This window comes from Desmodus rotundus, chromosome 8, assembly GCF_022682495.2.
Source record: "Desmodus rotundus isolate HL8 chromosome 8, HLdesRot8A.1, whole genome shotgun sequence".
NCBI lineage: Eukaryota > Metazoa > Chordata > Mammalia > Chiroptera > Phyllostomidae > Desmodus > Desmodus rotundus.
The window spans coordinates 76,965,269-76,989,366 of NC_071394.1; positions in this window are offsets into that span (position 1 = coordinate 76,965,269).

Below are 24,098 nucleotides of genomic sequence, written 5' to 3' on the forward strand. Positions count from 1 at the left end.
TCATCCAAATAATCTAAGAATTGTACTTATTTTTTTAATACTGAAAATCAAAAGGAAAGCCATCACTTTCCTTTGCTATCAGGTTTGCAGAATTTCAGATACTTGAAACAAGCCCAGGGTGAGTAGTGGCAACACAACGTAGTACTCAGAGTCCTTCCCTGCAGCCAGCTATCTTGGTCCACATGCCAGTTCTGCTGCCTCCTAGCTGTGTGACCTTGGGCAAGTAACTTAACCTCTCTTTACGTTTGTTTTCTCCATCAACAAAATTGGGATAAGAACAGCACACATTTCATAGAATTGTTATGAGGATTGATGGGGGTATGGTGCTACTAGATGTTCAAGGAAAACTTGTGTTCACTATATAACTATATACTTACTATATATTAATGTTGTATTGTATTGACTGATATATTTCCTTCTGTGCAAAGCCTGATTACCCTTCATTTTTCTAATAGACAGAAAGCTGGGTACCCTTACATTCAAGGCCAGTTCACGTCTTTATTTTAGTGTTTGCCCCACCTGAGGCTCTTTGGCAAAAATAGGCCCAGACAGCATGGCTCACAGGGCTGTGGGATTTGGAAATTGACCCTTAAATAAATATGAGTTTATGAATTATTTTTATTTTTCTTTCAAAGAAACTTCCAGAGTAAAAACAGGACATTTGGGGTAAAAGGGAGTCCCAAAGTCCTTGCCTATACTTCTGTCTCTGCACTGAAGAATGGTTGGGTAGGAGATTCCACCCATCTTGGCCCTGGAGCTCTTGCCCCTTTCTTTTAGGATCCCAAAGTCATTCAAGGTCAGGCCCCCTAAAACCTCATGGTTCTTTACACCCAAATCCAAACACTTGTTCTAAGGGAGAATGGATTTTCCAAAGCCCTGCCCATGGGTTCTGTAATGTCCCAATTTTGTGATTGTTGATGTGACTTATAAAAGCTTGCTGGGTTTGTTTTGAAGACAAGGGAAAAAATAACATTATGCTATTTTAAATGCTTGCAAATATTTCAAATATGATCCAAGGCAGTAAAAAAATGCCTTATTTCCCAAACCACAAACCCCACTCCTTGTTAAAATCCAATTGGCATCTGAGTGTGGGATAAAGAGTCACAATGCCAAGTCTTGAGCGTCTTCTTTGGGTGATCATGAAATCCTGTTTTCCCCACCACTTTCATATCTGTGTTTCACAGCCTTAGTTTATAAAACTGTTGAAAGCCCACTCTCCAAATGTATAGCTTCTAAATCCTATTACAGCTTGATTTGGAAAAACAGGGGTTGGTGGAGAATGAAAAGGGATGCAAATTATTTCTGATATCTCTATTTTGACATGTTAGAGATGGAAAAGCATGGGTCAGTGTAAAAGTGGCTCCCACTTGTCCTACTGCTTCTCTACAATACCTAGAGCACAAGGACTGTTTCTGGTTCCTTTCAGGGTATGCTGTGCCAAGCACGGTGTCTGACACTGAGCACTCAGCAGACATTTGTTGAATGAATGATCTATTTAAAGAATGAGGCCTTCGAGGGAAGCAAAACTGGCATGACTAGCTTGATTTTTACTATATTTAAGTAAGTGGACTGTTCTATGTTAACTGTATAGTTTAAAATTTAAACACAATATTTGTGCTGACATAAATAGTTGGAAAAGGTAAAACGTCATAACATTGGGTGTTTGTTATTAAAGTTGGAGCTTGCCTTTGGATTATGACAACTTGATTTAAAACAAAGAATGGATTTGTTCCTTGCTCTACTTACTCTAAATTTCAGTGTTTTGCAACATCAGATCTTCCCTTGGGTCCTAAACAGATGGTGACAAAGGGTGGGTGCCCTGAGTCATTGCATCTGAGCATTGATGTTTCTGGGTGATTAAAGGTAGGGTAGAGAAAGCTGACCCCAGACCTAGGAGAGAGCAACTCTGACACATCCTCCACCCAACCTACAGTGTCCCAGAAAAACACCAGCCACTTTTCTTAAAGGTCCAGAGATGGAGGACTTGACTAGAGAGTTGACTTGACTTGAGCTTGACTAGACAGTTACAAGAAACAGAGAGGTAACTATTTTCCCCCCAACTTTTTAATTAAACACTCAAGAATATGTGTGCAGGAGTTGTGTGACCTTTACCTCAACATGAGAGAATAGTTTTCTCTCCTAGTCTCAGCACCCTACCAACACACACAAAACCTGACCTGTCTGGTATCAGCCTCTGTGATCATCACTGAACAATAGAGTTTGGGTGTCATGTAGGTTGTCCTCCACTCCAGAGGTCTTGAGACTCTAAGGAAGACCACACTGTGGTTGTATAGTCACATTCTACCTGATCTTGGGCCTCTAGTTCATAAGCTACTTCTGTCTGTGCTCTCTACCTCTATTGGCCATTGTCTCTGAGATATGCTGTATCCTTAACGTTAAAAAAGTTCTATTGAAGAAAGAGAATAAAGAGCCCAGAAACCCACACTTATATGGTCAATTAATCTATAATAAAGGAGGCAAGAAGATACAATGAGGAAAAGACAGGCTCTTCAATAAATGGTGTTGGGAAAACTAGACAGATACATGGAAAAAAAAAATGAAACTAGACCACCTTCTTACACATCACATATAAGAATAAACTCAAAATGGATTAAAGACTTCAGTGCAAGACCTGAAACCATAAAACTTCCAAAAGAAAACATAGGCAGTAAAATTTGGACATTAACTTAACAAATATTTTTCAACATGTCTCCCCAGGCAAGGAAATCAAAATCACAATCAAAAATAAACAAATGAAATGACATCAGATGAAAAACTTTTGCACTGCAAAGGAAATTCAAAAAAATGAAAACACAACTCACTGAATGGGAGAAGATATTCACAAATGATATATCCAATAAGGTGTTGATATCTAAAGTATATAAAGATGGCTGCTTGGGTGGTCACTCAGTGACTTCTTCCTTACTCACCTGCCTGCCTCTCAGTGTCTCCAAAGCCAGAGCTTTTCAAAGCCAATGTCACAGACCAGATTCCCCAGGCTTTCCCTGGACTGAGGAGTACACAGACATCCCTTGCAGTCTGGGTGTTAGAGGACTTCTGCTGGCAGGAGAATGGCTGGCAACCCCTCACAGGATGACAACAGAGCTCTGCCTACACAGGGGACAGTAGCTTTTGTTCCCAAGATGTGGGGCTTTGCAGTGAGATAGGGTGGCATGTGTCTTCAGGACATCATGGATGGGCTGACTTATGGGTTTGGCAGCACTGGGCATAGAGGGGAGTACAGGAAATAGAGTATGTAGGTCATAAGCTGGAGTCTTGGGTTGAACACCCAACTTTCCCAAGGGCTCCCTCTTGGCAAAAACTTGCATCTTTGGAAGAAGCACGGATTCCTGAAGAGTCTTGCTCCAGGGGTGCAGGAAGTCAGGGGACCAAGTGAAGCTGAGGTCTGAGTAGAGAACCCCATTCCCCAGCTTGTAATGCCAGAGAGCCAGAGCCTTTCCCATTGGTACTCAGCATCTCAGAGGTCGGCCATCACACCCTCACCTTGTCCACTGAGGTTGCCCTGCCTGAAGCATTTCCGGGGGCCCTTCCCCTCCCAGTGCTATTATAGCCTTTTGAAGCCATTCAGGTACATCTGTCACCATTACCCTCTAATCGCCCAACCATCCCGTTTGACTCAGCACCATCCATTTTGATCCCCCTTTTCTGGACTCAATTTAACTATTTTGCTGTTTCAAAAAGTCAAACCTAATCCCCAACAGAGCTTTGCCATCCTTGACACACTGGGGAGACCAAGCCACAGGCCCTGGAAGGAGCTACTGGTGGCTGCAGCCACCTGGTAGGGATACGAGGGCTTTGAGGGGTCTGCTCTGAAGCCAGTGCCCTCTGGATAGAAGTTCTGGAGTGCGTGTTTCAGAGTCAATGTTCATTATTTTTCTTGTCCTGCCATTGACAGCTTTGATGTGTAGGGTGCATGGCAGGTCTAGCATAGGGTCCTCTTGCCCAGATGGGCCTGTGTGCTCAAGGGAGGTCCATCTGGGAGCCACAGCTTATCTGTCAGTGGGTGGCATACTTGACTTGACTTGAAGCTGCCAGGTGCCAAACCACTTAGTGCCTTGCTGTCAGTCCCACTGCCTTGGGAGGTGGGCTCTTCTCATCTCTGAGCCTTGACTTACTTGGTCACCTCCTCATCTGCCTGTGGTATTGGGACCAAGCCTCAGTGTCCCCACTAGCCCAGTCTTGGCCAGGAAGCAGCGCTAAAGCTGCCCTGCCTCCTGGTAAAACCAGCACTAGGCCTCAATGGCTTGGTGGAGGGCACTGTGCCACACTCACTTGCAGTGCCAATGATGCCCCTGGTTCTGTGACTCCCTGAATCCAGCAGGGAGGGGTGAGAAGCTCTGCCCCTCTGGCAAGCCCAGAATTTAGCTAACTGGGGTCTGAACTTGATCTTTCTACATGACAAACCCTGGACTTAGCATTTAAGAGCGATAGGTCTGATTCCACTGGAGAGTCATTAGGCCAGAAACCATGACCTGAGTCACCTGGGTGCTCTGCAGACATGAGCAGAGTGGATAACATTGGTCGTGCTCATGGGAGTCTCAGCTTCAGAGCCCCTACAGTGCTTGCTTCTCCTTCCCAGACTCCCCCACAGGTGTTGTCCTTAGACCAAGTATGTGGGAAACAGGCATCCAAGCTCTGTGTCATGGGAAAGCCTGGCCCCACACTCCTTCCAGCTAATGGAGCTCCCACCAATAGGTGTCTTTTTCTTGGGCAGCCTGAGACCAGTAGGAGCAGAGATGGGAATCAGGATAAGGGAGACACAGGTCCTATGAGTAGATGTTGTGACCTCGGGTGGCCTTTGTTGTGGAGTGGAATGGGTGGGCCCCCAGTAGCAGTGGTTCAATAACAGGAGTTCTTAGGAGCAGGCCACAGGAGGGGGATGGAGAGGTCTCCAGGGCACCCTTCAAAACCAATGGTTCCTGCAGCATCAGCTTTTGTCCTGGCTGCTCAGAAGTCGTGGGACACAGGCATCTTGACTCCCCTGGCGCCATTGTCTGGGGACAGGGTGGGGCACCAGTCTCATTAGCCTCTGGGTCGAGCTGCAGGCCAGTGGAAAGCAGGAAGCACTGGAGCCCAGTTGGGTCAAGAGTCACCTGCCTGCTGTGTTGGGCAGGCAGGGGCAGGTTCTGCCCTTCACCCTGTTCTCAGGATGGAGTGTGACAAGCCAGAGAGAGAGCAAGTTAGGGAGTCAGTAGGCTGAGTCTGGAGCTCAGAGCCCCCTTTGATCTCTTGTCTCTGGGCCTCTGCCTCCCCATGCAGGTGGCCCTGAGGCAGCTTGGCTTCCTAGCTGCTATTGGAGGTAGTGGGAGCCTAGCCAGTCCTGCCTCAAGAGCAGCCAACAGCTTGGTAAGGACTTTTCCTTTGAGATGCTTGCTCCTCCCCTCTGCCTTCTATAACCTGGTCGTGACTATTTGCAGTTACAGAAATGACCACATACTCTGTACTTTGCTGTAAATAAAGACTGAACAGCAAGAACAAAAATAAAGTATATAAAGAACTCATACAACTCAACATCAAAAAAAATAAATAATTTGATTTAAAAATAGACAGAAGACCTGAATAGATACTTCTCCAAAGAGGACATACAGATGGCCAACAGACACATGAAAAGATGATCAGTATCACTAATCATCAGTATCACTACAATGAAATACCACTTCACACCTGTCAGATTAACTACTATCAAAAAGGCAACAAATAACAAGTGTTGGGGAGGATGTGGAGAACAGGGAACCCTTGTGTACTGTTGTTGGTAATGCAAACTGATGCAGTCACTGTGGAAAACAGTATGGAGTTTCCTCAAAGAACTAAAAATAGAACTAGGATATGACCCAGCAATTCCACTTCTGGGTATCTACCTGAAGAAAACAAATATGATAATTCAAAAAGATATATGCACCCCTATATTCATTGCAGCATATTCACAATAACCAAGGTATGGAAGTAACTAAGTGTCCATCAGTAGATAAATGGACAAATAAGATGAAGTAGATAGATAGATAGATAGATAGATAGACAGATAGACAGATGAAGAAAGAAAAGAAAGAAAGAAAGAAAGAAAGAAAGAAAGAAAGAAAGAAAGAAAGAAAGAAAGAGAAAGAAAGAAAGAAAGAAAGAAAGAAAGAAAAGAAGGAAGAAATAAAGAAAGAAAAAGAAAGGAAGGAAGGAAGGAAGGAAGGAAGGAAGGAAGGAAGGAAGGAAGGAAGGAAGGAAGGAAGGAAGGAAGGAAGGAAAGGAATGCTACTCAGTCATAAAAAATGAAGACTTGCCCTGGCCAATGTGGCTCAGTTGGTTGGAGTATGGTCCCATAGACCAAAAGGTGGATTCCCAGGCAGGGCACATGCCTAGGTTGTGGGGTCAGTCCCCAGTCTGGTTGCATGTGAGAGGCAACTGATCAATGTTTCTCTCACATCGATGTTTCCCTCTCTCCCTCCCATCCCCTCTCTGAGGTCAATAAGCATGCCCTTGGATGAATATTAATAAAAAACAAAATGAAGCCTTGCTCTTTGTAACAGCATGAGTGGACCTAGAGGAGGATATTGTGCTAAGTAAAATAAGTCAAATGGAGAACAAATACCAAAATGCCATATGAATTTACTCGATACAGCAAGTCATCCATACAAGATAACACATAGAAGGCTCAAAGAAGAGGGAAAAAAACACATGAAGTGAACTGTAAACACTTTAAACCTTGCCATATGTTACAAGAGGCCATGCCTGCTCCTGCTTTGGTAACTACACCAAGTAGAGGAAGAGAAAGCCCAACTCTCAGAGCCACCATTAACAATGGGAAAGTTTAAACTTGATTTTATCTTTATTAATCATTTCACTGACTAAAGAGGGAGGCAGGTCTTCTTGACCCTGGAGAAGCAGTATCCACAACAGATCCACAGGGTGGGATTGCGGATCGACCTGTCTAATGCACTCCTCCTGGGGACATATGTTTTCCCAGGGCAAGAAACTTTATCAACAGAGAGCTTAGAAACCAGGATGGTCAATATTTGATTATTATTTAATATTACATGACACAGAAAATAAAAGTGGCTTACTAAAAACAAAAAAAAAACCCCTATTGAAGAAAAAAATGAAGCAAAAGTTTAAAGCAAAGAGACTTTCTGAAGAGTCTGACCAAGTTCAGATCCCAGCCCACCACTCTCTGCCTGTGTGAATTTAAGAAAGTCACTTGCCCTTTTGAGCTTCTCTCTATTGCCTCATACATAAAAGTAGAAAATAATGAGTACCTTCCCCATGGAGTTATTGTGAGGCCTGAATGAGCTGATGCCTGTACAGTGCTTAGCAAATTGCGTGGCTGAGAAGAAGTGCTCAGTGAAGGTTTAAAACAAATAAGAAATGAGACATATAAAACTAAAAGTCAAGATGTACTCCAGGACCACAGCCACGGAGTTTTCTGTAGAAAAATCATTGCAAAGGGAGTACACAGCCTATTTCCACCCAGGAGAAGCGGTTGATGATATTCTGTCAACAAGCAAACCACAAGAAAAATATCCAATGCAACCCGTCTAGGCTTCCTTTCCAGCTCAGCTGGTACCCAATTAACACCTCATTAGGCTGCACACCTGGGCTGTGATAGTCACCTCTACAAGCCAGTTTTTAACCCTGTCCTGGACTTCTCTCAGGTAAGTAAAGCTGAGTAAGGGCTCCCTCATTGTGTGAAGGGATGAAGCTAACAAAAGGACCAGATTTGTGAACCACAAAACATGACGAGTAGTATTCTTCACCTTTTCTTTGGCATGGATTTTTTTGGCAATGTGCTGAAGCCTGAGAGTCACTTCTCAGAATAAGGTTTTGAAATGCACAAAACAAAATACATAAAATTATTTTAAAATCATATTAAGGTTGTGTGTGATATAAATTGTAAGCTTATTTAGTGACATATTAAACAGCATGGTCTAGTGACTGCTCTAATAACTGCTGTAATTTTGAAGAGGTGATGAAGGAAAATGGGAAAATGCTATTTCAAGTCATTTGTCACAATTGTGATGTAACCTCAAAATACCTGTAATTTCTACTACTGTCAAAGTGGCTGGTACTACCATGCAGGATGGTTTGTTGCCTACAGGCATGATAACCAGAAATGTTAAATTTCAGTTAGAGGCTGCCAAAAATTAAGACATTTCTTCCCAGTCCAGTTGATCCAGGTTAGGAACCTAGATGACCTAGATGCTTCCAGACCTCCCTTTTTTCCCAGCATCTCTTTCAAGCCCTGGAACCAGGGCCACTTTCCTATTAGGCACAGTAGGCACAATGCCTAGGACCAATGGATACTTTTAAGATCTCATAAAAATGTTTTAATTTTAATTTCTTTTAAAATCAGTAGAAAAAAGAATATGATAATCATGGATGGAAAATAATGAATGCAGCCTGGATTATATTTATACAAATGCAGTCTTAAATATAATTTTTGAATTTTTTTTTAAAACAGGAAGGAGCTCACAAAGGCAAACGTGCCTAAAGCCCATGGAGGTCATACTGCAGCCCTGCCTAGAACTGATGGTTTTCCTCATTTTCCTCAGAGTGCCCTCCCTTTGAACCTTGACTGATAAAACAAGGAATGTCAGAAGATAAAGCATGTCCTTGGTTTGCTTGGTTTGGTGATTCCCTCCTCCACCTGAAGAGTGACCTGCTGGAACTCTGATTCTCCACCCCAACCTCAGAAGCTGTGTGAGTCTCCAAAAAGTGCTCATCTTTTTACCACTTTCAAGTAGGGTCATTAACTGACTCAGTCAGCCTGGCACTTTCCTTGTTAGTGGGTTAAGTCCTGTGTCCCAGGAAAGCCCCCAGTCCCAGGCAAACCTGGACTGTGTGTCGCTCTACTTCCAGGGTTCCCAGTCCAAGAACCTGCTATGCAACCCACTGTGGTCCTCATGCACAAAGTGATCTTTCTTCATCTTAAAATAATTTGACTGCTTTAATACAGAAAAAAAATTAAAAGGTAACAAGATAAGCCCTGCTGATATAGTTTTTCCTTAACTAAAAGCTATGCATCATAGATATAGATATAAATACAGAAAATGGAAAAAAGCTCCTCTATGCCAACCTCAGGCCCAGTTCTTCCTTGCAAAATAGCCAGCATTACATTTTCTTATAGATCCTTTCCCCAAAATGATTGAGTCAGTCTCACATAAGTATGCCTAATTCCGAAGTCTACATTTCTAACCACTTACCAATCCAGCTCCAAGATGCACTGCTTGGGTGACTTTGAATAACCTCTCAGACCTTCAACTTCTCCATATGTAAGCCAGGGATGGTGCCTAGACCTACCCAGTGAGAGATGTCCATGTGAAATGCTTAGGACAGTACTGGACATATACTGAGTGCTCCATAAATGTTAATTATCATAGCAGTAAGAGTAATGTAGTAATCACCATTGTTGTTGTTGCTTCTGTCTTTGTCTCCCCTCACACCAGGTTTCTGGTGGCCCAGAAAAATGAAATGGTCCAAAACAAGGCAGTGTTTAGCCTGCCTGGCAGGTGAATACAGGTGGGGAGTCATAGCAATTTATGCTCCACTCCTCTCTGTTGACAGCAGTGAACCCACCATCTCTCAATGTGTTCTTGGCTAGCCTGAGTATCTAAAGGACGTGGTTTCTTCCCGACCTGGGCCATCCAATACAGTAGGCACTAGCCACACATGGCTATTCAAACTTCGCTTAATTTAAATTTTATTTCATCGGTCACACTAGCCATAATTCAAGTTCTCCACAGCTACAAGTGACTAGTGACTACCATATTGGACAGTGAAGTATGAAACATTTCCGTCACTGCAGAAAGTTCACTGGACAGTTGTTCTGGAGCCCTCCCTTGTCCTAGCACTTAGAGGTAAACACTTTTTGGCGGGTGGGGGGAAGGTGAAGTCTGATCCCCTTCTGCTGTATTATTCCAGACCACTACATACAGGGTTCTAGCCCAGATCATGAATGAGCTTCATGAGTTTTGTGAATAGAGGAGGAAGTAATATGCTGTTAGCCACACTTCAGTCTCTCCTGAAGCAAGAGAGACAACAGACATTCCTGCTTTGCTTCTTTCTCCAGGCTGTAACAATCACTTCTTAGCAGGGAGCCCCATGAAACCTCCAGCCCCAAGAAGTTTCAAGCAGGTCCCCAAGCACCTGCTTACCCACTTTGAAGTTTTGCATTTAGGTCCCTTTACACACCCCTGGTGTTTTGTGTGGAATCTCTCCTGTGCCCCCTCTTCCACCTGGGACTATAATAAAAAACTGTGAGAGTGCCAGCCCAGACCAGCTGTTGGGGGAGGTTCTTCATCGTCCTCTCTTACATCTGCACATTGCAAGTTCCATTACTAAACCTATCTGTTCCTTCTTTCCTACCTTCCCTCCTCTCTTCCTGAATTCAGTCTTTCCTATGTACTGGGCTAAACATCATGCATGAAAAATGAAAAGTCTTAGTTTCTGCACTCAAAGAGTTTGCAGTCTAGGAGGAAAAAGCAAAAAAAAGAAAGTGATGATTATGATAATAACAGCTTACATTTATTGAGAGATTTCTATATAGCAGAGTGTGCTAAATACTTACGTATACATTATTTAATGTATATATGTACACATTATATATTATTTAATCTTCACAATAACACCATCAGGTAAGTACCATCATTATTCCCATTGTACAGATGAGGAAACTGAGGCACAAAGAGGTTAAATAATGTGCCTAAGGTTACAAAGCTAATACATGGTGGATCCAGAATTTGGACAAAGACAACCTGGCTGGAAGTCTGTGCTTATATCATTATATTCCCCTTTATCATAAACTGCTAGCTCCCATATGTAACTGCTATTACCCTTCAAGGAACGTCTGGTAATATCTGGAAATATTTTTAGTTGTCACAATTTGGGAGGAGAAAGGATCCACTGGCATCTAGTGAGTGAGGCCAGGGATGCTGCCAAACATCCTATGAATCCCAGGACAGAGCCCACAGCATAGATTACACAGCCCCAAACACCAATATGCTGAGGCTGAGAAACCCTGACTAAGGCTAATCACTTAACGTAAAAAAATTGATAAAAGGCTGTATTTGTACTTCTCTCAACAAAGAATTCAGAAATTGACGTTCCAATTCTTAGTATTTTTTAAAAGATTTTATTTATTTATTTTTAGAGAGAGGGGAAGGGAGAAAAAGAGGGAGAGAAACATCAATGTGTGGTTGCCTCTTGCACACCCCCTACTGGGGACCTGGCCCACAACCCAGGCATGTGCCCTGACTGGGAATTGAACTGGCAACCCTTTGTTCTCAGGCCTGCTCTCAACCCACTGCGCTATGCCAGCCAGGGCCAATTCTTATTTTTATTAGATCCATTTTTAATAAACAAGAGAATGATAAAATTTTCAAGCATTTCTCTCAAATATATGTAACCTGAACCTCCAAATTCCAGAGCCCAAATGCTATTAGTTAAAGGAAATAGCATTTTCCTTTAAAAAGAAGGAGTATGGCTTGGCTTCTGGTCTCCCCTGTCCCCGCCCACCAAACAGCCCACTCTGAGTGGCTGCAAACCCAGGCCCCAGGCTCCTGTGCCCAGTCTCCTGATCCTGCAATCCCTGGCCCTCCTGAGTGCCCTTCTGGGCAACACAATAGGAAATAATTAGCCCCTGTGGACAGGGGCCAATTAATTCTCACATGCTGCTTGTTAGGAGACAAGTGTGGGGAGGCAGGCAGGCTTGCTGGCATCGGTGTTCTGCTCATCTCATCCATGTTCCTGCATCATCAGCAAGCAGAGCTTTTCTCAGCATGCACACAGCTATACTCCCAGCCCACACAGCCAAACATTCCTGGCTCCAGCAGAGATGGCTTCCAGAGAGGCCTTGCCTGAAGCTCTTGCTCCCCAGCACCAACAGAAAACTCCTGTTCAGGGAGTCCTGTTTGGCTGTTGGCTCCATGCCAGGGAATGGCAGCTGAATCCATCCATCAATTTGAAGAATACAGTGAAGAAGAGAATCTTGGAGATTATACAGACCAGAATTTCTCAAAGCATATTCCATGGGACACTTATTCTGGGGAACCTTAAAAGTTCTTAAGAGTAAAAATTCCTGTGGCCAATGAGTTTGGGAAACATGGAGTTAAAAAGAGGTGGATGGTTACTTCGCAACAGGACTTCTGAGAGCTTTGAATTCATTAAAGTGTGTTTGGATATCTTAGAGAAGAAACAGCATGTGGTGCTTTCTCAAGTTATTTGACCATATGTCTTAGTTTGAAATTTAGTTTGAATTTTTTAATTTTCTCCCAAAACCAGAGCCAAAGACCTGGGTTCAGGTATAGCTTATTTGGGAGTTGATTCCAGTGATCATAAATGGAGCAGGGAGAAGGAGACTGGGAAACAAAAGACAATGAAAGTGCATTTATGAGCTGAATTATTGTCCAAATATGAACAATTGGAGCTCAGTACAGCGAGTCACCATGTGCTATTAGTCATGAAAGACTGAAGCTCCTAGGGCGTTCTACATTGGTTGAAGCCCTTAGGGGCAGGGCCTCCACTTCCCGTTTGTACGTGCATGCTTTCAAGAAAAGTTCTAAGGCAGCAAAGCAAGAGAAACTGAGGGAAGCACTTCACAGGGACTGCGGTAAGATGGGTGGAAGTTTCCATGCAGCTGCACTGAACTGGGGTGGGCCACATGGGTGTACTTGCCATAAAGTCTTTGTTTCCTCCATAACATCTCAGAGTTATAGTTTTCCTCCAAACACTTAGGAGGGAAGGTTTCTCTGAGCTGACTCCTGATTTTATAAATGAGGGACAGGGATTCAGAGGGAGTGTGACTTGCCCAAGGCATGTCACAGAGATCCAACAGAGGCCTACTATATTTCCGATTCTTCTTCTGTAAAATGGGACTTAATACAACACCTCCCTTCACAGTGGGTGAGGGCCTTCTGTGCTCAGACCAGTACCTGGCACTTTTAACAGCTCAATAAAATTTACTTGTTATTATCAAAATGTGAGTGACTGCACACATGTGAATTGCTATCATAGTGCCATGTTCACACCATATTTATGGAAAGTAGTCCTTCAGTTCAAGAAGCTTACACTGTTAAAATGAATAAGGTCAGGATTCACTTCCTCACCAAAGTGAGGTGAGAACCTGCCCTGGATGGATGATGAGGGTATAGTGGTGAATAAAGTATATTGATCCCTTCCTTCAAGGACCTCACAGCCTGGTGGAGAAGAGAGAAACAAAACCGATAATCCACCAACTAATTAATTAGCCCATCTTCTGAGGAACAGAGTGAACAGCCAATGGTATCCCAGCATATATGAAAACTGGAGGCCAAAACTCTAGAGGACATCGAAAAATCATATGGTAAGGAGAGTGCTTCGGGACAACCAGTGTGGGGACCAGGGTGGCTGCAGCCCCAGGCCCAGTGCCCACTGGGCCTGTTGCAGGATTCTTGGGAAAGAGCCAGGTCAATGGCTCCCTCCCCTGCCAAACAAGGTTCGAGCAACCCTGGGATGGACCTGGATGCTTGAAGTCACTGAGGGAATAAGGACAAGGTGGCAAACACACAGGGGCAGTGTGCCCCCGCTGGGACTGTGGACACAGGCTGGGAAGAGTTGGGCCTTGACAGGCCCTGACCTGGATAGTCCCCAGTCTGGTTGGAAAGCTGGGCTGTGTGAGAGGCCAGGCGCTTGTTAGAAGCAGCAGGCTTGAGCAGGAGGAATTTTTCAAAAAGAAAAAGAAAAAAAATGAGGCACTCAGCCTCTGCTTGGGGAATTCTCAGGGAGTAGCCACCCCCGCCTCCCCACCGACTGTGCCCTAGCAGCCTTCCTAGCCTGAGCCATGGGCCCACCTCTGCTGCCAGGACCACGACTGAGCCCCTAACCCTGGCCCCAGTGGCAGAGGGTACCCAACCATGCCCATGACCCCAGAGGTGTGCCACCACCCCAGCCACCACCCAACCCACCAACCCACCCGCCCCCACTGCCGTCACAGCAGTAGAGGCTGTGCACTCACGCCCAAAACCCTGGGACGGTGCTCACCCCAACCCGTGGCCCTGGGGCTGCCAGTCCCTCTCCAGTGGCAGAGACTGAACACTCTTGCCCGCAGCCCCAAGGGTGGAGTGCACCTGACCCAGCCACCCCAGCTGCTGCAGCAGCTATGGTGGAGGCTGCACGCTCACACCCAAAGCCCGAGGGACAGTGCACACCAGAACCCCTGGCCTACCTTCTGCCCATCCTGCCCCAGCAGCAGAGGGCGAGCACTCACACCCGCAGCCCTGTGGATGTTATGTGTCCAAATTCCCGCCCAGAGGCTGCCAGTCCCACCCCAGCAGCAGAAGCCCCAGGGGCAGATCTCACCTGACCCTGCTGCCCAGAGGCAACTCCTGCCCAACCCCAGCAATCCCCTGTCAGCCTGCTGCAGCCAGGAAGACCCCCAGAACTGGTTTGGCTTGTTTAAAGGCAGCAGGAGGTACCTTTTTTTTTTTTAATTCCTTCTTCCTTTCTCTTCTTCTTTCATGTTTTATTCCTTCTTCCCTGTTTTATTCCTTCTTCCTTTCTTTCCTTCTTTTTTTAATTCCTTCTTCCTTCCTTTCCCCCATCCCACAAGTGAAACAATAAAACCTGGAGCTGTGAAAGGATCAGAGTTAGACCCAAAAACGAGTCATCCCAACAACTGACACAGTGAGACAAATTTCACTTTCCTACTCCAGATACTTGCAAGTTACTGTATATTTGTATTATTATTATTCTTTGATTATTTTTATATCTTTTATTTTATTTGTATTTTTTATTTCTCTTATTTCCGTCTAGTCTTCTTTGCTTGGTTTGTTAAATTGCATTGTTTGACTGGTTTCCCTTGTTCTCTCTTTCATAGTGTATTTTTAATTTTCTGTCTTTCACTTGTGTTCCAATAGCACACTACTCTAGGTCCTGTACTTCCTATTCTTCTTACTCAGATCACATAGATTCTGTCATATGTTGCTCCATTACTACTGTAAATAATTAAGGTTCCATACAATTGTAAATCTGACACAGCACCACTCTCAGATCTTATCTCACTTCACTGTTTCAATACTGTTGTGGTTAACTCTATTCTCTCACACACTACACCTATTTTTTATCCTTTACTCTCACTTTACCTCATAAAATGACCTCCCACAAGCTCACTGCTATCTACATTCAACTGACAGTCCTTCCCCACCTAACTAGAGTCTTATCTTTTTTCCACCCTTTCTAAAAAGTGGCTATTTGGGTAAAATATCACAGTTAACACTAAACATATCCAAAGGATCTCCTATCTCTTTTCTACAGGTTGATACTTTAAATACTAATGAATACACTCCCTGCTGTCTTAAACCATTTTGGCTTCCCCCTCCAACTGAACACACACACACACACACAAAACAATGGGAAGACAAAGAAAGAATCCCCAAATGAAAGGAAAGGAGGAAGCCTAAGAAAGAATGCTAAGTGAAATAGAGGTAAGTCAACTATCAGATATGAAGTTCAAAGCAATGGTTATCAGGAAGCTCAATGAGCTCACAGAGAATTACCAAAAACTACAGGAAAACTATGATGAACTCACTGCAAACTATATAAATATGAAAAAGGAAATAGAAACTATCAACACGGGCCAACAGGAAATGAAGAATACAATTTCTGAAATGAAGAACACAGTAGAATGACTCAAAAGCAGGGAAGATGAAGCAGAGGATCAGATCAGCGAGCTGGATGACAAGGCAGAAAGAAACACCCAGAAAGAGCAAGAAAAGGAAAGAAGACTCAGAAAGAACAAAGAAAGGTTAAGAGAAACACAGAACAACATGAAATGGAATAATATCCATATAATAAAGATATCACAAGAAGAAGAACAAGGTATAGAAAAACTGTTTGAAAAGGTAATGATGGAAAACTTCCCTAATTTTATGAGAGAAAAAGTCACACAAATCCTAGAAACACAGAGGGTCCCAAGCAAGAGGAACCCAAAGAGGTCCACTTCAAGACACATCATCATTAAAATGGCAAATTTCCAAGACTAAGAGAGAATCCTAAAGGAAGCAAGTAAAAAAGAGGAAGTAACATACAAGGGAGACCCAATAAGACTAGCAGCTGACTTTTCAATGGAAATGCTCCAAGCCAGAAGGGAAGGGCAAGAAATATTCCAAGTAATGAAAACCAGAGACCTGCAATCGAGACTGCTCTACCCAACAAGGCTCTCAATTAAAATGGAAGACCAAATAAGGAGCTATACGGACAAAGTAAGCCTCAAAGAATATACCTCCTCCAAACCAGCTCTGCAAGACATGCTAAAGAATCTGTTTTAAGAAAAGGATGAAAAACAGTGAGAGAGAGAGGAACACAGGTACAAAAAAATGGCAATGAGTAAGTACCTATCAATAATAACCTTAAACATAAATGGATTAAATGCCCCAATCAAAAGAAATAGAATAGCAGAATGGATAAGAAAGCATGACCCACACATATGCTGCCTACAAGAGACCCACCTCAGAACAAAAGACCTACACAGACTGAAAGTGAAGGGCTGGAAACAAATATTCCAAGCAAATGGACAGGGAAAAAAAAAAAAGCTGGTATAGTAATATTCATATCAGACAAAATAGACTTCAAAAAACAGCCATAAACACAGACCCAGAAGGTCACTTCATAATACTCAAGGGAAGACTTCTTAAAGAAGACATAACCATTGTAAACATATATGCACCCAACATAGGGTCACCCAAATACAAAAAGAAAATCTAGGAGGACTTCAAGAAAGATATTGACAGCAACACAATTATAGTAGGAGATTTTAACACCCCACTGTCAAAATGGACAAATCATCCAAACAAAATATCAACAAAGATATTGTGGCATTAAACAATGCCCTAAATCAAATGGATTTAACTGATATATATTGAACCTTTCACACCAAAGAAGTAAAATTACATTCTTTTCAAACGCAAATGAACATTTTCAAAGATAGACCATATGATAGGACACAAAACAAGCCTCAGCAAATTCAAGAACATTGAAATTATATCAACCATTTTCTCTGACCACAAGGGACTGAAACTAGAAACCAATCTCAAGGAAAAAACCCAAACACACTCCAACTCAGATTGAAGGAGATTGAAGGGCATGCTATTAAACAATGAATGAGTCAAGAAAGAGATGAAGGAAGAAATCAAAAAGTTTCTGGAAACAAATGAAAATGAACTCCCAACAATCCAAACCTTATAGGACACAGCAAAGGCAGTCCTGAGAGGGAAGTTCATAGTGATACAGGCCTACATAAAAAAGATAGAAACATTTCAAATAAATGACCTAACCCTACACCTACAAGAACTGGAGGAACAACAACAAAGACAACCCAGAGCAAGTAGAAGGAAGGAAATAACCAAGATGAGAGTGGAATTAAATAACATAGAGACTAAAAGCAGAATTCTAAGGATCCAGGAGCTGGTTCTTTGAAAAGAAAACAAAACCGACAAGACTTTAAGCAGACTCATCAAGAAAAAAAGAGAGAGGACCCAAATAAACACAATCAGAAATGAAAGAGGAGAGATTACAGCTCATACCACAGAAATACAAAGGATTGTAAGAAATTACTACAAAGAGCTATATGCCAAGAAATTTGAAAACCTAGGTGAAACGGACAAATTTCTAGAAAAATATAATCTTCCAAAACTCAATGAAGAAGAAGCAGAAAACCTGAACAGACCAATGACAGCTGATGAAATTGAAGCAGTAATCAAATAGCTTCCAACACACAAAAGCACTGGACCAGGCAGTTTCACAGGGGAATTTTACAAAGCATTTAAGGGAGAGCTAACCCCCATCCTCCATAGAATATTTCAAAAAATTCAAGAAGATGGAAGGCTCCCAAACTCTTTTTATGAAGCCAACATCATCCTAAGCCCAAAACCATATAAAGACATAACAAAAAAAGAAAACTTCAGGCCAATATTGCTGATGAACATAGATGCTAATTCCTCAACAAGATATTGGCAAACTACATCCAGCAATATGTTAAAAAGATCATACACCATGATCAAGTGAGATTCATCCCAGGGATGCAAGGATGGTATAATATTCACAAATCAAAAAATGCAATATACAACATAAACAAAACAAAAGACAAAAATCACATGATCATATCCATAGATGCAGAAAAATCATTTGATAAGGTGCAGCACCTACTTATGATCAAAACACTCAGCAAAGTGGGAATACAGGGAACATACCTCAACATAACAAAGGCCATATATGAGACACCTACAGCCAACATCATACTCAATGGACAAAAACTTAGAGCTTTCCCACTAAGATCAGGAACAAGACAAGGATGCCTGCTTTCACCACTCCTATTCAACATAGTATTGGAAGTCCTAGCCACAGCAATCAGACAAGAAAAATAAATAAAAGGCATCCAAATTGGAAAGGAGGAAGCAAAACTGTCATTGTTTGCAGATGACATGATCGTGTACATAGAAAATCCTATAGACGCCACCAAAAAACTACGTGACCTAATAAGTGAATTTGGCAAAACACAAAGTCAATACTCAGAAATCAAAGGCATTTTTGTACACTAACAATGAAATATCAGAAACAGAAATCAGGAAAAAAAAATCCCATTTGATATAGCAACAGGAAAAATAAAGTACCTAGGAATCAACCTAACCAAGGAGGTAAAAGACCCGTACTCAGAAAACTACACAACACTGAAGAAAGAAATCAAAAAAGATACAAGTAAATGGAAGCATATACTGTGTTAATGCATTGGAAGAATTAACATAATCAAAATGTCCATACTACCGAAAGCAATTTATGGATTCAATGCAATCCTTATGAAAATGCCAGTGACATATTGATATAGAACAAACATTTCAGAAATTTATATGTCTGAAATTTTGAGAAGAAAAACAAAGTAGGAGGGATCACAGTACCTGATATCAAACTGTATTACAAGGCCACTGTAATCAAAACAGCTTGGTACTGGCATAAGAACAGACACATAGATCGATGGAACAGAATAGAGAGCCCAGAAATAAACCCAAGTCTCTATGGTCAATTAATATTTGACAAAGGGGAAAGAAGCATAAAATGGAGTAAAAATAGCCTCTTCAACAAATGGTGTTGGGAGAGCTAGACAGCTACATGCAAAAAAATGAAACCTGATCACCAATTTACACCATACACAAAAATAAATTCAAGGTGGATAAAAGACTTAAATATAAGTCATGACACCAAAAAAGTCCTAGAGGAAAACATTGGCAGGAAAATCTCAGACATTCCACTCAGCAACATCTTCACTAATATGTCCCCTAAAGCAAGGGACATAAAGGAAAGAATAAACAAATGAGACCTCATCAAGTTAAAAATTGATCATCAAATTAATGCTATTTTCTTTGGCCATTCCACATGGCCAAAGAAAACAGCATTAAAATGAAAAGAGAACTAACTATATGGGAAAACATATTTGCCAATGATACCTTGGACAAGGGTTTGATCTCCAAAATATAAAGAACTCATATGACTCCACTCCAGGAAGACAAAAAACCCAATTAAAAAATGGTGCAAAAGACTTAAACAGACACTTCTCCAAGGAGGATATAAAGAGGGCCCAGAGACATATGAAAAGATGCTCAGCATCACTAACAATCAGAGAGATGCAAATTAAAACCACTTCACACCAGTGAGAATGGCCATCATAAACAAATCAACAAACAAGTGTTGAAGAGGATGTGGAGAAAAGGGAACCCTAGTGCACTGTTGGTGGGAATGTAGAATGATACAGCAACTATGGAAAACAGTATGGAATTCACTCAGAAACATAAAAATGGAACTGCCTTTTGACCCAGCAATTCCACTGCTGGGATTAAACCCTAAGAACACTGAAACACCAATCCAAAATAACCTATGCACCCCAATGTTCATAGCAGCACAATTTACAATAGCTAAGTGCTGGAAGCAACCTAAGTGCCCATCAGTAAACGAGTGGATCAAAACCTATGGTATATTTACACAATGGAATTCTTCGCAGCAGAGAGAAAGAAGAAGCTCCTACCCTTTGCGACAGCATGGATGGAACTGAAGAGCATTATGCTAAGTGAAATACGCCAGGAGTGAAAGACAAATACCATATGATCTCACCTCTAACATGAACTTAATCAACAAAAGAAAAAAGCAAGTAAAATATAACCAGAGACATAGAAATTAAGAACAATTTGACAGTAACCAGAGGTGAGGTGGGAGGGGATAATGAGGGGAAGGGTTTTCAGGAACCACTATAAAGGACACATTGACAAAACCAAAGGGAAGGGTGCAAGCAAGGGAGGGAGGGAGGTTTGGCTGGTGTGAGGTGGGGAGTGGTGGGAGGGAAATGCAGACAACTGTAATTGAACAACAATAAAATAATTATTTTAAAAATTATGATGATGTATCAATATTATATAATGGAGCCTGAACATTATATAATTTTATTATTCAATGTCACCACAATAAATTCCATTCAAAATTATTTAAAACAATGGTCTGTGTTATAAATCTACTTTTCTGGACTCCAGGCAGCAAGTCCCTCTCTTTGCTCTCCCTACAGACCTAAATATCAGTCCAGCTGCACCCACAGGGGCTGCTAGGGTGGCACAGAGTTCCTGAGTCTGTGTGTCCATGACAGTCACAATCCCAAGCCAGTTTGATCAGAAAAAGAATTAAGCTTCTTACCTGATATTATTGTCAGCCCTCACCCCCCATAATAGACCCAAAGAAAAGTCACTTTTCTTTTTCTCATTTTGTGGACATTATCAGCAGGAAAAATAACAGAAGAGCCCAAGGAAAAAATCTTGACTCTAGCATAAAAATATTTTGTAGGGTACCTCATATGTTATTCATTTAACATTCAACAAGTATTTATCAGGTGTCTACTATCTGCCAGACTCTGTTTTAGACACAGGACATCACTCAGAACAAAACAGATAAAAATCCCTACCCTATTGGGGGTCACAGTCTAGTTGAGAGAGAGAGATAATATACATAGCAAGTAAGTAAATTAATGGCATGTTAGTGTATCAGTAGCTTTTGTGGCATAACAAACTACCCCGAATTTCAGATGCTTAGTACTATGACCTTTTCTTTAGATCCTGATTCTGCAGATTAGCATTGATGCTGGTGGTACTTCTGGCCTCAGCTGGGCTTGCTCACTGGTTTGGTTGCAGCTGAGGAGTCAGTCATCCAGGCTCAGTTGTAGCAAACAGGTCACCTGATCCATGTGTGTCTCACATTCCTCCAACACACAAGCCCAGGAATGTTCTCAGGGCTAGGAAGACAACCAAAGGTGAATAGTCCAATCCTGCAAGATAGCAACTGAAAATGCATACTCTGCTTTCATCATAGTTACTAATATCTCTTTCACCAAGGAAGTACATGATGGAGCCCAGACTCAGTCATAACCAAACATAAATTATTATCCCTATTTTACACAGAGAGAAATTGAAGGTTAGAATTGTTAAGTAACTCCAAGAACTCATAACCAGTAATAGGACTCTTTCTATTACAAGCCATAGAAAACCCAACCTAAACCAATGTGAACCAAAAAAAAAAAAAAAAAAAATTGGGAGGAGGGTCTGAATGGCTTACAAAATTGAAAAAGTCATCAATAGACACATCAATAGAAAGACACTCTGGTAGAAAGTGGGGCTTTCCGACACTCTTGGAATCAGGCCTCAGCTCTGTCAGTAGGATCTCATTGTTCTCTCTCTGTTCCTGAGCCAACTTCCTCTGCATGGGCTCCCTTCTGGGACAGTCTCCCCATGGTCGCAGGATGGCCACCAGCAGCTGCTTCTGATAAGTCCAGGAGGAAACAGTGAGCTTCTTTTCCGGCAGCTCACACCAAAATTTAGACATTCATTCCAATTGGACCAGTTTTCATCCTAAGCATCCCCTGACCATGCACAGCGACCAGCACAATGTGATGTGAAACCTGCCTTGTACCCACCCAAGGGCAGAATGTTTTACAACTAGGTAACATAGTAGATGCTTGACACATGTAAAATAAATGAACAAAAAGCATACCTCCATGAGGGGTTAGAAACTTGACATGCATGAGTAGTATAGCCTACACAAACCTATTTTCTTACCAAACAATGTCTAAAACCCCTCATGTCTTTACAATTTAAGACAGTCACCCTTATAGTGCCTTCACGTACCTATCACCTTTATGGATATTGAGCAACTTTACAGGAATTGTTGACTGAACTCAACAATGCACAAAGGCAGCACATGGCACAGAGAAAGCAGTCTCTTTATCTGAAGTCACACAGCAGGTCAGTCCTGGAATAAGAAGCCAGACAAGTCTGGTTTCCAAAGGCCACCAAGCCATTGCAAAAACTCCTTTTATTCTTTTATGGAGAGAAATACAAGTGAACTGTCAAAAACCTCTTTCAGAAGAATCAAAGATGATATACTAAAATATATATATTATGCACTTACTATTTGATGGCCCTGTGCTAAATATATTATAGAAATTTTCTCTATTACTATGGCTAAAGAAAGAGTCACAGTATTTCACCAAGTTGCCACACAACTAGGTCACACAACTAGGAAGTGTCAGGACTAGAATTCAATCCAAAGTCTCTGCTCTTAGCCACTTTGAGAGAGTATTTTCCATGTAAGGAGAGAAGAGGGTAGTCCCCCTGGTGGGGGATGGATAAACAAAGTGGTGCAGCCATGCAATGGATCACAACTCAGCAAATGGAAGGAAATAATTAATGATAGAACACATGGATCTCAAGTGTGTTATGCTAAATGAAAGGAGCTAGATTCAAAAGGCTCTACTACTGTAGGTGCACAAATCAGATCAATGGTTGTTGGGGTGGGGATGGGGTCAAGAGGAGAGGGGTAGGTTTAACTACTTAGTAGCAAGGAGAATCTGGGGAGTGATGGAACTATTCCACATCTTGATTATGTCAGTGGTTACACGACTATAGGCATTTGTCAGAACTTGCAGAACTGTACCTTAAAAAAATGCATTTTACTCTTTGTAATTTATACTTCAATTTTTTAAAAAGAAAAAAGAGAAGAGGGGTGCAATTGAATCTTCTCAGAGCCCTGACTTCCTCCCCAGAAAGTATACCAAACAGAAACGTAACAATTTAGACTTCTGGCCAAGATGGAGGCATAGGTAGATACACTTTGCCTCCTCCCACAATGAAAAGAAGGACAACAACAAATTTAAAAACAAAAAATAACCAGAACTGCCGGAAAATCAAACTGTATCAAAGTCTGACAACCAAGGATTTAGAGAAGAAACACTCATCCAGACTGCTAGGAGGAGCAGAGACGGGCAGTCAGGGTGGAAAGGACACACAGCAAGGAGGCAACTGGAGGACCAGGCAGTCCCACATTTGCATGTGGATAAACCGGGAAGAATAACTGGGGAGCGAGACAGATGCCCAACCCAGGGTTCCAGTGGGGGGAAATAAAGCCTCAAAATCTCTGATAAAAACCTGTGGGGATTGCATCAGCAGGAGAAACTCCCAGTCTCACAGGAGAGTTCACTGGAGAGACCCACAGGGTCCTAGAATGTACATAAACCCACCCACCCAGGAATCAGCACCAGAAGGGCCCAATTTGCTTGTGGGTAGCAGGGGAGGTGACTGGGAGCTGGCTGAGAGCCCAGAAAGTAGCATTGTTCCCTCTTGGACCCCTGACCCATATACAGAGCCATAATGCAGCTCCGTGGGTTGCCCCACCCTGGAAAATACCTAAGGTTCTACCCCTTACAACATAACAGGCACTCTGAGACCAAAAAAAAAAAAGGCCCAAACGAAAGAAGAAATTAAAGCTCCAAAAATGGAACTAAGCAGTGAAAAGATAGCCTATCTATCAGATGCAGAGTTCAAAACACTGGTGATCAGGGTGCTCGCAGAAATAGTGGAACATGGTCACAAAATAGAGGAAAAAGTGAAGGCTATGAAAAGTGAAATGAAGAGAAATGTACAGGGAACCAAAGTGAAGGGAAGGAAACCAAGACTCAAATCAATGATTTGGAGCAGTAGTAAGAAATAAATATTCAACCAGAACAGAATGAAGAAACAAGAATTCAAAAAAATAAGGCGAGG